The 15,332-nt window shown below is 51.7% G+C and overlaps 1 protein-coding gene across 1 annotated transcript in view; it reads right to left on the reverse strand.

Moving 5' to 3' along the window:
• Positions 1 to 15,332, reverse strand: part of SCAP (SREBF chaperone) — a 113,268-nt gene extending 97,936 nt beyond the window's left edge. Inside the window, exon 1 of the mRNA XM_068235191.1 lies at positions 15,228 to 15,332. The gene's annotated coding sequence lies outside the window, so the exon portion shown is untranslated. The remainder of the gene's footprint in view (positions 1 to 15,227) is intronic.

Genomic DNA, 15,332 nt, shown 5'->3' on the forward strand with positions numbered 1-15,332 from the left:
CCTCCTTCTCCTATACAGTTCCCTGGTGTCTAGTGGTCCTCCCTCCCCTATACAGTTCCCTGGTGTCTAGTGGCCCACCTCCTTCTCCTATACAGTTCCCTGGTGTCTAGTGGTCCTCCCTCCTTCTCCTATACAGTTCCCTGGTGTCTAGTGGTCCTCTCTCCCCTATACAGTTCCCTGGTGTCTAGTGGCCCCACTTCTTCTCCTATACAGTTCCCTGGTGTCTAGTGGTCCTCCCTCCCCTATACAGTTCCCTGGTGTCTAGTGGCCCCCCTACTTATCCTATACAGTTTCCTGGTGTCTAGTGGTCCTCCTTCACCTATACAGTTCCCTGGTGTCTAGTGGCCCCACTCCTTCCCCTATACAGTTCCCTGGTGTCTAGTGGTCCTCCCTCCCCTATACAGTTCCCTGGTGTCTAGTGGCCCCACTCCTTCTCCTATACAGTTCCCTGGTGTCTAGTGGTCCTCCCTCCCCTATACAGTTCCCTGGTGTCTAGTGGTCCTCCCTCCCCTATACAGTTCCCTGGTGTCTAGTGGCCCCACTCCTTCCCCTATACAGTTCCCTGGTGTCTAGTGGTCCTCCCTCCCCTATACAGTTCCCTGGTGTCTAGTGGCCCCACTCCTTCCCCTATACAGTTCCCTGGTGTCTAGTGGCCCCCCTCCTTCTCCTATACAGTTCCCTGGTGTCTAGTGGTCCTCCCTCCTTCTCCTATACAGTTCCCTGGTGTCTAGTGGTCCTCCCTCCCCTATACAGTTCCCTGGTGTCTAGTGGTCCTCCCTCCCCTATACAGTTCCCTGGTGTCTAGTGGCCCCACTCCTTCTCCTATACAGTTCCCTGGTGTCTAGTGGTCCTCCCTCCCCTATACAGTTCCCTAGTGTCTAGTGGTCCTCCCTCCCCTATACAGTTCCCTGGTGTCTAGTGGCCCCCCTCCTTCCCCTATACAGTTCCCTGGTGTCTAGTGGCCCCCATCCTTTCCTATACAGTTTCCTATAGCTTCCCTGGTGGTCTAGAGTGGGCCAAACATAATGCAAAGAGGGGAAACCACCTGGGGGCCAAACTTAAGGCCAGAGTTTGACATGTATGCTATAGCTGGACCTGCGTGTTCACACCTACAGGAGGGGGCGTGTACCGTCACTTCTATACATCCCTGAGTGATGTCCGCACAGCCCACAGGAGGAAATGAGTCATGCCAGGGTGAGATTGTGAGAACTACACATGCAGACTTCACCTTCTCTCCACTAACAGATGGAGAAAGATAAGTCAACATAGTGAGGAGTAGCCGGGAGCGTCAGGCCTGTTACATCACATTACTCAGGAATTCTGGCCTCACATTCCAAAACAGTTCATTACTGCACCTCAGAGTTACTGCAAGTAAACAATCTCTAGATGCTGACATCCCTCGTAACTTTTCTGCCACAGGAAAAAGGGACGAACTGTAGTGAGAGGGATACGGAGGCTGCCATATTTATTTCCTATTAAACAATGCAGATTGCCTGGCTGTTCTGCTGACCTATTTGGCTGTAGTAGTGTCTGAATCACACCAGAAACAAGCATGCAGCTAATCTTGTCAGATCTGACAATAGTGTCAGAAACGCCTGATCTGCTGCATGCTTGTTCAGGGGCTATGGATAAAAGCATTAGGGCCCGTTTCCACTAGCGTTGTGGATGCGAGGCGATCGCTGCGCATCCCCCCGCAGGTACTTCCGGTTGCCATCCATACAACCAGATGCAGCGTCATGCGGCTTCCCGTTGGCGACTATGAGGACTCGGATGCGTGCTGAGGAAAACTGCAGCATGCTATCCATAAATTTCCCCTGCGGTGCATCGTGCCGGATCGCGTAGGTCAATTCGCGTCAATGGAAACCACTCCATTGAAACAGGCCCTTAGAGGCAAAGGATCAGCAGGGCTGCCAGGTAACTGGTATTGTTTAAAAGGAAATAAATATGGCAGCCTCCATATCCCTCTTGCTACAGTTGTCTTTAAAGCAAGCCTGCATTTAAAATAAACTACTTAAGAGATAAACAATTTTATCTGTAAAATTTCGAGTACTTTGAATGGATGAATCGTTATCCTTCTGTACAAATGACTAAAGGCCCACACTCACGGCGTGATATATGCGACAATGTTACCCGACATTGGGCAACATCGTTTAACAAAAGCATGTTAACCAAGGTTTTCCCCCACGGCGCTCACACGTCATTATGCAACGGATCAGATCTGTAAGATCCCAGACGACTCCGCGCAAAGTACCGCGATCGCTTATCTCCCGTTCACGCCTGTCATGTAAAGCCGCGTGACGACATGAGCAGGAAGAGGCGTCGCTTAAAGACCGTCATCAAGGGGATGTTGCTGGGCCTGTCAGGCGGTATGTAGCCTTAACCTGCCTGGCGTTCTATTAAGATCGCCAGGCTGGCGACCGGACGGGTTTTTTTTAATAAAAAAAAAAACTATTGCATGCAGCCAACTGAAAGTTGGCTGCATGAAAGCCCACTAGAGGGCGCTCCTAATGCGTACTTCCGATCAGAAGTAACAAGAAGGGCCGCAATGAGCGGCCCTTCTTGTTTTGCTTTCCTCGTCGTCATGGCGGCGAGCGGAGTGACGTCATGGACGTCAGCCGACGTCCTGACGTCAGCCACCTCCGATCCAGCCCTTAGCGCTGGCCGGAACTGTTTGGTCCGGCTGCGCTGGGCTCAGGCGGCTGGGGGGACCCTCTTTCGCCGCTGCTCGCGGCACATCGCCGCGCTGCGGCGGCGATCAGGTAGCACACGCGGCTGGCAAAGTGCCGGCTGCGTGTGCTCCTTTTTTATTAGATCAAAATCGGCCCTGCAGGACCTGAGCGGCAGCCTTCGGTGGTAATGGAAGAGCTGAGCTCATCCAAACCGCCAGGCAGGTTAAGTTGGCCACTAATGATACCAGGGCTGTGAAGTCGGAGTTAGAGTCGGGGCAATTTTTGGCACGTGGTTTCATAAACTGAGGAGTCGGAGTCGGATGATTTTTGTACAAAATCCACAGCCCTGTTAAATATTAGACTAAGGAGTCGGAGTCGAAGCCATTTTGGTTACCCGGAGTCGGAGTTGGAGTCGTGGTTCCATAAACTGATGAGTCGGAGTTGGAGTCGGAAGATTTTTGTACCGACTCCACAGCCCTGAATGATACAATTTGCATAACGATCGATTATGAAGATTGTTCGTATGAACGATCATAAACAATCATTTGGGATCACTAATGGACATAAATCTCCTAACCAGTCCGATCAGATTGACAGGATCGAACCGAAATTCAGATGGATTTCATTCATCTGATCGGATATTTTTGTCGATAATTTACGATCGTTCATACGAAGAATCGTTTGTAAACGATTGTTTGGCAAATTGTATCATTAGTGGCCACCTTTACAGGATGGATCAGTCTATGTGATATATAGGATTACTGTCACTGGGGTATTTTTTTAAATGATTATTGGCCGACCCATTGTTTATTTCCGACCTAAGCCTTCCAGCATAAGCTTGTAAAATGCCACCACTGTGTGCTATTTTCAAAGACAACACCAAGACATCACTGTGCCTCCTCAAATCCCAGCATCACCTGAGCAGAAACCCCTGACTGGCTGATGCCCCCAGGGAGGAGGAGTCTGCAGCTCCTGTGCTGCTGGGGAAGAGACTTGACCAACATTGAGAGCCGGGAGCTGGAGAGGAGATTTCCATGTGATTTGAATGGGATCTGATTACCTGGAGTTCAGCAACAGCAACAAAAGTGCCTCTACAATCCTAACACTACAATTCAAACTCCAGGCTTAAAGGGAACCGGAAGTGAGAGGTAGATGGGCGCTGCCATATTTATTTCCTTGTAAACAATGCCAGTTGCCTGGCAGCCCTGTTGATCTTCTGAGATAAGTAGTGTGAGTCAAAACCCAGGAACAAGCATATGGCTAAAAACTAGCTAGACTGCCAGGCATTCTGCATTGTTTAAAAGGGAATAAATATGACAGCCTCCATATCCCTCCCACCTCAGGTTCCCTTTAAGCCTGCCATACACTGGCAGACCATCTGCCGATGTGCCCAACAGATGGATAACTCTCTGATCGATATATGAGGGGCCCCGCAGGAGAAGTATTAGCTTGGGGAGGACCTAACACCGGCCCTGGGGGAGCAGTGGTCAGATCGATTTCATGTTAAAACTCTGCAGGAGGCCCCGAAAGAAGTAGTATAAGAGGGGGGGGGGGGTGAGGGGGGGGGGGCAGTACTGCCCTGCCATTGGCTCTAGCATGCATACCAAATAGACACTAACGTAACCCACAAAACCATCCTATACAATCTGTATGTCACTTGATTTCAGCTACAAGTCGATCGAAATTACAATATGTCGGCATGTTGGGGCAACAATCCTCGGCAGATCTGATCACAGTGATGGCATCTGTCGAAGAATATTGTGGGTGAGGAAGGATCCGCAAGCCAGACAATGGTTGAAGAGAAAGCTTGGTATACTTTAATCGAAACTCCACAGGACAAGTGCAATAAAACCACAGAATCAACTGACGCGTATTGGGCCTACAATCTGCCCTTAGTCATAGTTAAAGGTGAGCCTGTTCAGGAGGAGGCTATATGTAGGTGGGAGGAGGTAAAACTTCGCCCCATACCTCAAACATCCAGCTCCTTAAAGAGAAACTCTGACCAAGAATTGAACTTTATGACAATCAGTAGCTGATACCCCCTTTTACATGAGAAATCTATTCCTTTTCACAATCAGACCATCATGGCGCGCTGTATGACTGATATTGTGGTGAAACCCCTCCCACAAGAAACTGAGGACCGTGGTACTCCTGGCAGTTTCCTGTCTGTGAACAGGAAATAGCTGTTTACAGCTGTTTCCAACTGGCATAAAAGCATGCAGCAGCTACATCACTTGCCAACAGTAAAAATGTCACCATGTAATAAATGTCAGAATGTAAATCAGGGATGTAAAAAAAATTTACAATGGGCAAACACTGACTAAATCATTTATACATAATTATTGTAAAAATGAAGCACTTTTTTATTACATTATTTTCACTGGAGTTCCTCTTTAAAGAGACAAGACATGCATCAACATTAAATAGCAATTAAAGCATCTACCAATGTACAAAATAGTAGCTAATATCAATAATAAGCATTAAAAGTGCAGTAAAAAAGTTGCCACTGGAAAGAAATCATTGTTGGATATATAATGCTAATCAAAAGATGGCGTTAAATGCAAGAAGGAGAAAAATAGCTGAAAAAATTCAATACACATATACAAGACACTCAGATCCCAGCATGTATTGAGACCCCAGCGTGTCAAAGAATATTGCATAGTGTATGGTCACCTTTATACAAAATATCCCAGTTCTGTGCAGCACTCAGTATTTGTGCGACAGTCCCTCGATTGGCTGATATTAATCTTGCAGCGTTTCTATGTGATTTTTGGATAGCATACAATTTGATGATCCCAAGGGTGCTGCGATCAGCATAGTAACTGCAGTACCCTCTCTCCACTGCTGCAATTCCATTGTCCTGCAAATGCACTGCAAGCAGCATCTCTCCTGCATTTACACTGTAAATAGGCGCGCAAGCAAACTGCGTTGCAAGCGCAGTGCTGAATGATTTGCTTTCGGTACACCAATTTCAAAAATGTTTCCTGATATTTTTTTTTACCCCATTAACAGAAATCTCAAACGCAATGGCAAAGTGAAACCTGTATCCACAGCCAATAGATCACATTGCAACACAAGTAAGTGTAAATAGTCAAAATCACCATCGCAGTGTGTTTGTGATACCGGTCATAATTTCAACGGAAAAGAGCTCTTAAAAGTCTCTGCTCAGGAGTCCCTATCTTAGCTATTTCCTACCAGGGCTATGGAGCGGAGTTTATCAGAGGCGGATCTATCTGATGGCCATTGCCCAATATTCGGCCAGCTTAATAGTGCATGTGTAAGCAACTTACACAGGACAGAAGGTAAACAGAGAGAAATACACCCTGTATGTATTTAGAGAGTTTGGCCTGTCTAATCCCCCTCATCTGTGACTAATCACAAGTTGTTATTTGATCCCTTAGCTGTGTTAGCTGCCTACCACTGCTAAGCAGCTAATTTGTAAACACAAAATGTTAACAATCTGTCTGCTTCCATGAAAGCAGGAAGTAGAAAAACTGCAGATTTATTGCAGGATTTATATTAGCTGTAACAAAAATGTTTTTCTCTAAAGGTTATTATGCTGTTTGCTATCTTTTAGAGGTGAGAGGAAGTTATGAGTTCAGGTCCACTTTAATACCAGAGCATACCTCACTCACAATCCCTTCTGAGAATATGCTTGTTGTCAGTGCTACCCCCATTGCAGCATTAGTGCAGTTTGGGATGTAGGAATAGTCCCTATAGTGCAGACATGTGGTTGGGCCAGAGGAGTTTGTACACAAGAGAGTCTCGTAATGCAGTATGGAAAACCGTGGTACACAAGCACGCCTCTAATGTCTTCCCATGTGCTTTCAAGGCATGTTTCCCCGGCCGGCTGCTAGCGACAGGTGTTTAACATTAAAGAACAAAAGCTGGCTGACATCCTGACACTTTCCACAATGAACTTCTCAGAAGCATCCCGAGCATGTGCAGACAGCGCCACCCATAGATAGTGGTAATTATTCCCTGCAGGGAGTGTGGCTCCTGAACGTGGCTCAGTGCAGGGAGGCAGACAGCGCCACCCATAGATAGTGGTAATTATTCCCTGCAGGGAGTGTGGCTCCTGAACGTGGCTCAGTGCAGGGAGGCAGAGAGCCCACCCTGAATAGTGGTAATTACTCCCTGCAGGGGGTGTGGCTCCTGAACGTGGCTCAGTGCAGGGAGGCAGAGAGCCCACCCTGAATAGTGGTAATTATTCCCTGCAGGGGGTGTGGCTCCTGAACGTGGCTCAGTGCAGGGAGGCAGAGAGCCCACCCTGAATAGTGGTAATTACTCCCTGCAGGGGGTGTGGCTCCTGAACGTGGCTCAGTGCAGGGAGGCAGAGAGCCCACCCTGAATAGTGGTAATTACTCCCTGCAGGGGGTGTGGCTCCTGAACGTGGCTCAGTGCAGGGAGACAGAGAGGTCACCCTGTATAATGGTAATTATTCCCTGCAGGGTGTGTGGCTCCTGAACGTGGCTCAGAGCAGGGAGCCCACCCAGAATAGTGGTAATTATTCCCTGCAGGGGGTGTGTCTCCTGAACGTGGGTCAGTGCAGGGAGGCAGAGAGCCCACCCTGAATAGTGGTAATTACTCCCTGCAGGGGGTGTGGCTCCTGAACGTGGCTCAGTGCAGGGAGACAGAGAGGTCACCCTGTATAATGGTAATTATTCCCTGCAGGGTGTGTGGCTCCTGAACGTGGCTCAGAGCAGGGAGCCCACCCAGAATAGTGGTAATTATTCCCTGCAGGGGGTGTGTCTCCTGAACGTGGGTCAGTGCAGGGAGGCAGAGAGCCCACCCTGAATAGTGGTAATTACTCCCTGCAGGGGGTGTGGCTCCTGAACGTGGCTCAGTGCAGGGAGACAGAGAGGTCACCCTGTATAATGGTAATTATTCCCTGCAGGGTGTGTGGCTACTGAACGTGGCTCAGAGCAGGGAGCCCACCCTGAATAGTGGTAATTATTCCCTGCAGGGTGTGTGGCTCCTGAACGTGGCTCAGCGCAGGGAGCCCACCCTGAATAGTGGTCATTATTCCCTGCAGGGTGTGTGGCTCCTGAACGTGGCTCAGAGCAGGGAGCCCACCCTGAATAGTGGTAATTATTCCCTGCAGGGGGTGTGGCTCCTGAACATGGCTCAGAGCAGGGAGGCAGAGAGCCCACCCTGAATAGTGGTAATTATTCCCTGCAGGGGGTGTGGCTCCTGAACGTGGCTCAGAGCAGGGAGACAGAGAGCCCACCCTGAATAGCGGTGATTATTCCCTGCAGGGAACGTGGCTCCTGAATGTGGCTCATTACAGGGAGACAGAGAGCCCACCCTGAATACTGGTAATTACTCCCTGCAGGGAACGTGGCTCAGTGCAGGGAGACAGAGAGCCCACCCTGAATAGCGGTTAATTATTCCCTGCAGAGAGTGTGGCCCCTGAACGTGGCTCAGAGCAGGGAGACACAGAGCCCACCCTGAACAGTGGTAATTATTCCCTTCACGGGGTGTGGCGCCTGAACGTGGTTCAGAGCAGGGAGCCCACCCTGAATAGTGGTAATTATTCCCTGCAGGGGCGTGGCTCCTGAACGTGGCTCAGAGCAGGGAGACAGAGAGCCCACCCTGAACAGTGGTAACTATTCCCTGCAGGGGGTGTGGCTCCTGAACGTGGCTCAGAGCAGGGAGGCAGAGAGCCCACCCTGAATAGTTGTAATTATTTCCTGCAGGGAGTGTGGCTCAGTGCAGGGAGGCAGAGAGCACACCCTGTATAGTGGTAATTATTCCCTGCAGGGGGTGTGGCTCCTGAACGTGACTCAGTGCAGGAAGGCAGAGAGCCCACCCTGAATAGTGGTAATTATTCCCTGCAGGGGGTGTGGCTCCTGAACGTGGCTCGGTGCAGGAAGGCAGAGAGCCCACCCTGAATAGTGGTAATTATTCCCTGCAGGGGGTGTGGCTCCTGAACGTGGCTCAGTGCAGGAAGGCAGAGAGCCCACCCTGAATAGTGGTAATTATTCCCTGCAGGGAGCGTGGCTCCTGAACGTGGCTCAGTGCAGGGAGACAGAGCCCACCCTGAATAGTGGTAATTATTCCCTGCAGGGAGCGTGGCTCCTGAACGTGGCTCAGTGCAGGGAGACAGAGCCCACCCTGAATAGTGGTAATTATTCCCTGCAGGGAGCGGGCTCCTGAACGTGGCTCACTGCAGGGAGACACAGAGCCCACCCTGAATAATGGTAATTATTCCCTGCAGGGAGCGTGGCTCCTGAATGTGGCTCAGCGCAGGGAGACAGAGAGCCCACCCTGAATAGTTGTAATTATTCCCTGCAGGGAGTGTGGCTCCTGAACGTGGCTCGGTGCAGGGAGGCAGAGAGCACACCCTGAATAGTGGTAATTATTCCCTGCAGGGAGCGTGGCTCCTGAATGTGACTCAGCGCAGGGAGACAGATAGAGTACCCTGAATAGTTGTAATTATTCCGTGCAGGGAGTGTGGCTCCTGAACGTGGCTTGGTGCAGGGAAGCAGAGAGCACACCTGAATAGTGGTAATTATTCCCTGCAGGGGGTGTGGCTCCTAAACGTGGCTCAGCGCAGGGAGGCAGGGAGCCCATACTGAAAAGTGGTCATTATTCCCTGCAGGGAGTGTGGCACCTGAACGTGGCTCAGAGCAGGGAGCCAACCCTGAATAGTGGTAATTATTCCCTGCAGGGGGTGTGGCTCCTGAACGTGGCTCAGAGCAGGGAGACAGAGAGCTCACCCTGAATAGTGGTAATTATTCCCTGTAGGGGGTGTGGCTCCTGAACGTGGGTCAGTGCAGGGAGGCAGAGAGCCCACTCCGAATAGTGGTACATATTCCATGAAGGGGGTGTGGCTCCTGAACGTGGCTCAGGGCAGGGAGCCCACCCTGAATAGTGGTAATTATTCCCTGCAGGGGGTGTGGCTCCTGAACGTTGGTCAGTGCAGGGAGCCCACCCTGAATAGTGGTCATTATTCCCTGCAGGGAGTGTGGCACCTGAACGTGGCTCAGAGCAGGGAGCCCACCCTGAATAGTGGTAATTATTCCCTGCAGGGCGTGTGGCTCCTGAACGTGGGTCAGTGCAGGGAGGCAGAGAGCCCACCCTGAATAGTGGTAATTATTCCCTGTAGGGGGTGTCGCTCCTGAACGTGGGTCAGTGCAGGGAGGCAGAGAGCCCACTCCGAATAGTGGTAATTATTCCCTGAAGGGGGTGTGGCTCCTGAACGTGGCTCAGCGCAGGGAGCCCACCCTGAATAGTGGTCATTATTCCTTGCAGGGAGTGTGGCTCCTGAACGTGGCTCAGGGCAGGGAGCCAACCCTGAATAGTGGTAATTATTCCCTGCAGGGAGTGTGTCTCCTGAACGTGGGTCAGTGCAGGGAGGCAGTGAGCCCACCCTGAATAGTGGTAATTATTCCATGCAGGGAGTGTGGGTCCTGAACGTGGCTCAGTGCAGGGAGACAGAGAGCCCACCCTGAATAGTGGTAATTACTCCCTGCAGGGGGTGTGGCTCCTGAACGTGGCTCAGAGCAGGGAGACAGAGAGCCCACCCTGAATAGTGGTAATTATTCCCTGCAGGGAGCGTGCTCCTGAACGTGGCTCACTGCAGGGAGACACAGAGCCCACCCTGAATAGTGGTAATTATTCCCTGCAGGGAGCGTGCTCCTGAACGTGGCTCACTGCAGGGAGACACAGAGCCCACCCTGAATAGTGGTAATTATTCCCTGCAGGGAGTGTGTCTCCTGAACGTGGGTCAGTGCAGGGAGGCAGTGAGCCCACCCTGAATAGTGGTAATAATTCCCTGCAGGGAGTGTGGCTCCTGAACGTGGCTCAGTGCAGGGAGACAGAGAGCCCACCCTGAATAGTGGTAATTATTCCCTGCAGGGAGCGTGGCTCCTGAACTTCGCTCAGCACAGGGAGACACAGAGGCCACCCTGAATAGTGGTAATTATTCCCTGCAGGGAGCGTGGCTCCTGAATGTGGCTCAGCGCAGGGAGACAGAGAGCCCACCCTGAATAGTGGTAATTACTCCCTGCAGGGGGTGTGGCTCCTGAACGTGGCTCAGAGCAGAGAGACAGAGAGCCCACCCTGAATAGTGGTAATTACTCCCTGCAGGGGGGTGTGGCTCCTGAACGTGGCTCAGCGCAGGGAGACAGAGAGCCCACCCTGAATAATGGTAATTATTCCCTGCAGGGAGCGTGGCTCCTGAATGTGGCTCAGCGCAGGGAGACAGAGAGCCCACCCTGAATAGTGGTAATTATTCCCTGCAGGGAGCGTGCTCCTGAACGTGGCTCACTGCAGGGAGACACAGAGCCCACCCTGAATAGTGGTAATTATTCCCTGCAGGGAGTGTGGCTCCTGAACGTGGCTCACTGCAGGGAGACACAGAGCCCACCCTGAATAGTGGTAATTATTCCCTGCAGGGAGTGTGTCTCCTGAACGTGGGTCAGTGCAGGGAGGCAGTGAGCCCACCCTGAATAGTGGTAATAATTCCCTGCAGGGAGTGTGGGTCCTGAACGTGGCTCAGTGCAGGGAGACAGAGAGCCCACCCTGAATAGTGGTAATTATTCCCTGCAGGGAGCGTGGCTCCTGAACTTCGCTCAGCACAGGGAGAGACAGAGGCCACCCTGAATAGTGGTAATTATTCCCTGCAGGGAGCGTGGCTCCTGAATGTGGCTCACTGCAGGGAGACACAGAGCCCACCCTGAATAGTGGTAATTACTCCCTGCAGGGGGTGTGGCTCCTGAACGTGGCTCACTGCAGGGAGACACAGAGCCCACCCTGAATAGTGGTAATTATTCCCTGCAGGGAGTGTGGCTCCTGAACGTGGGTCAGTGCAGGGAGACAGAGAGCCCACCCTGAATAGCGACAATTATTCCCCGCAGGGAGTGTGGCTTCTAAACGTGGAAGAATCCCACATAGACACCGCAATGGGTATTTTTTGGGGGGGGTATGAGGTGCTCCTCCCCCTTCTCTATCCAAAGTACATAATATACCGCTCCACACCTCCCCCCTCTATAGTGCAGCACATGCTTCTCTACCCCTCCCTTCTCCATAGTACATAATATACCGCTCCACACCTCCCCCCTCTATAGTGCAGCACATGCTTCTCTACCCCTCCCTTCTCCATAGTACATAATATACCGCTCCACACCTCCCCCCTCTATAGTGCAGCACATGCTTCTCTACCCCTCCCCTCTCCATAGTACATAATATACCGCTCCACACCTCCCCTCTCTATAGTGCAGCACATGCTTCTCTACCCCTCCCTTCTCCATAGTACATAATATACCGCTCCACACCTCCCCTCTCTATAGTGCAGCACATGCTTCTCTACCCCTCCCCTCTCCATAGTACATAATATACCGCTCCACACCTCCCCTCTCTATAGTGCAGCACATGCTTCTCTACCCCTCCCCTCTCCATAGTACATAATATACCGCTCCACACCTCCCCTCTCTATAGTGCAGCACATGCTTCTCTACCCCTCCCCTCTCCATAGTACATAATATACCGCTCCACACCTCCCCCCTCTATAGTGCAGCACATGCTTCTCTACCCCTGCCCTCTCCATAGTACATAATATACCGCTCCACACCTCCCCTCTCTATAGTGCAGCACATGCTTCTCTACCCCTCCCCTCTCCATAGTACATAATATACCGCTCCACACCTCCCCTCTCTATAGTGCAGCACATGCTTCTCTATTCCTGCCCATATTGCGGTACATGCTACCTCTATGCTGCAGCACATGCTGTTCGTCTCCCCCTTACAAATGATTAGAGTTACACACGTCTCATACATACAAAGTTGTCCTCATGCTCAAAATGTACCGTACTGTTAGGATTCCCTATTAATGCTTTCACATGTTACAATATTATATCATTGATTAACAATTATTTGTATGTTACAGCACATTGAAAGCAGACAAATAGACACTGTTTATACTTAAAGGGGAACTGAAGAGAGAGGTATATGGAGGCTGTCATGTTTATTTCCTTTTAGACAATACCAGTTGCCTGGCAGCCCTGCTGATCCTCTGCCTCTAATACTATTAGCCATAGCCCCTGAACAAGCATGCAGCAGATCAGGTGTTTCAGTGGTTCAGACTTATAAGTCTGATCTGACAAGATTAGCTGCATGCTTGTTTCTGGTTTTAATCAGATACTACTGCAGAGAAATAGACCAGCAGGGCTGCCAGGCAACTGGTATTGATTAAAAGGAAATAAACATGACAGATTCCATATACCTCTCTCTTCAGTTCCCCTTTAATGTAAAAATCCAAGGTTGTCCGAAACTAAATAATTCACCCACTTGGTTCAATAGGAACAACACATGACTACACTTACACTCAACTAAAACTAATAATAATAAAAATAATAATAAACCAGTAGTGCAGTACATAGTGCTGACCTCTCCTGTCCCTCTCCATAGCACAGTGCATACTGCTCAACACGGGAGAGGTGGGAGAGATGGGGGAGGGGGTCTGGGTGGGAGGGGTTAGGGATAGGCACAGGACAGGAGAAGATAGGGATAGGCACAGTACAGGAGAGGATAGGGATAGGCACAGGACATGGGAGGTTAGGGATAGGCACAGGGCAGGGGAGATTAGGGATAGGCACAGGGCAGGGGAGATTAGGGATAGGCACAGGGCAGGAGAGATTAGGGATAGGCACAGGAAAGGAGAGGTTAGGGATAGGCACATGACAGGAGAGGTTAGGGATAGGCACATGACAGGAGAGGTTAGGGATAGGCACATGACAGGAGAGGTTAGGGATAGGCACAAGACAGGAGGTTAGGGATAGGCACAAGACAGGAGTTTAGGGATAGGAACATGACAGAAGAGGTCAGGGATAGGCACAGAATAGGAGGTTAGGGATAGGCACATGACAGGAAAGGTCAGGGATAGGCACAGGACAGGGCAAGTAAGGGATAGGCACAGGAAAGGGGATGTTAGGGATAGGCACAGGACAGGGGAGGTAAGGGATAGGCACAGGACAAGAAAGCTTAAGGATAGGCACAGGACAGGGGAGGTAAGGGATAGGCACAGGACAAGAGAGGTTAAGGATAGGCACAGGACAAGAGAGGTTAAGGATAGGCACAGGACAGTGGATGTTAGGGATAGGCACAGAGGACAGGATAGGGTCAGGCACAGGTGGGGGGGTTAGGGATAGGCACAGTGGATGTTAGCTATAGGCACAGAGGGCAGGATAGGGTCAGGCACAGGTAGGGGAAGGTGGGTTAGGGATAGGCATAGTGGATGTTAGGGATAGGCATAGAGGACAGGATAGGGTCAGGCACAGGTGGGGGAGGGGTTAGGATAGGCACAAGAGCGGATAGGGTCAGGCACAGGTGGGGGGGTTAGGGATAGGCACAGTAGATGTTAGGGATAGGCACAGGAGAGGATAGGATCAGGCACAGGTGGGGGGGGGGGTAGGGATAGGCACAGTGGATGTTAGGGATAGGCACAGAGGACAGGATAGGGTCAGGCACATGTGGGGGAAGGGTGGTTAGGGATAGGCACAGTGGTTGTTAGGGATAGGCACAGAGGACAGGATACGGTCAGACACAGGTGGGGAGGTTAGGGAAAGGCACAGGAGAGGATAGGGTCAGGTACAGGTGGGGGGGGGGGGGGTAGGGATAGGCAGAGGACAGGATAGGGTCAGGCACAGGTGGAGGGGGGGGTTAGGGATAGGCACAGTGGATGTTAGGGATAGGCACAGAGGACAGGATAGGGTCAGGCACTGGAAAGGGGGTGGTTAGGGATAGGCACTGGATGGGAGAGGTTAGCGATAGGTACAGGAGAGGTTAGGGATAGGCAGAGGGAGTTGGGAGACTAGGGATAGGCACAGGAGAGAAAATGGTCAGGCACCGGAAGGTTGGGAGTTCAGGGTCAAACACAGGTAGGAAGGGGGGGTTCAGGGTCAGGCACAGGTGGGGGTTCAGGGTCAGGCACAGGGACAGGATAGGGTCAGGCACAGGTGGGGGTGGTCAGGGTCAGGCACAGGTAGGGGGGGGGGGTTCAGGGTCAGGCACAGGATAGGGTCAGGCACAGGTGGGGGTGGTCAGGGTCAGGCACAGGTGGGGGGGGGGGTTTCAGGGTCAGGCACAGGGACAGGATAGGGTCAGGCACAGGTGGGGGTGGTCAGGGTCAGGCACAGGTGGGGGGGTGGTCGGGGTTGGATTTGGATACGGTCAGGGTCAGGCACAGGGACAGGATAGGGTCAGGCACAGGTGGGGGGGTGGTCGGGGTTGGATTTGGATACGGTCAGGCACTGGAAGGGGGGGGGGGTCAGGGTCAGGCACTGGTCGGGGTAACACATGAATGTTGGATGGAGCAATGTGTGTTTGTGGAGCAGCGATTCCCCGTCACCCCACACGGAGGCGCTGCAGTCTGTGGCGGAGGATAGCCCCCCAGGCTGGACACCCCCTCCCTCCCGCAGGCCTTCCTGACACCCACATGGCGACACACCGACATGATGTAATGAGAGGCCGCCAGGTCTCGCGGTGTTGCGTCATGCTAAGCGCAAAGTGACGTCACAGCACGAAACAAACGTGACCGGGAGAAAGGCGGAGTTACCTGAGAGGCGGAGATCCGGGACAGCAACGGCGGCAGCAGCGGCCACTACCGTAAAGCGACTGACAGAACCCGGCAGAGCTGGAAACACGCCCACCTGACTCTGCC

The sequence above is a fragment of the Hyperolius riggenbachi genome, chromosome 5, assembly GCF_040937935.1.
Source record: "Hyperolius riggenbachi isolate aHypRig1 chromosome 5, aHypRig1.pri, whole genome shotgun sequence".
NCBI classification, from domain to species: Eukaryota; Metazoa; Chordata; class Amphibia; order Anura; family Hyperoliidae; genus Hyperolius; species Hyperolius riggenbachi.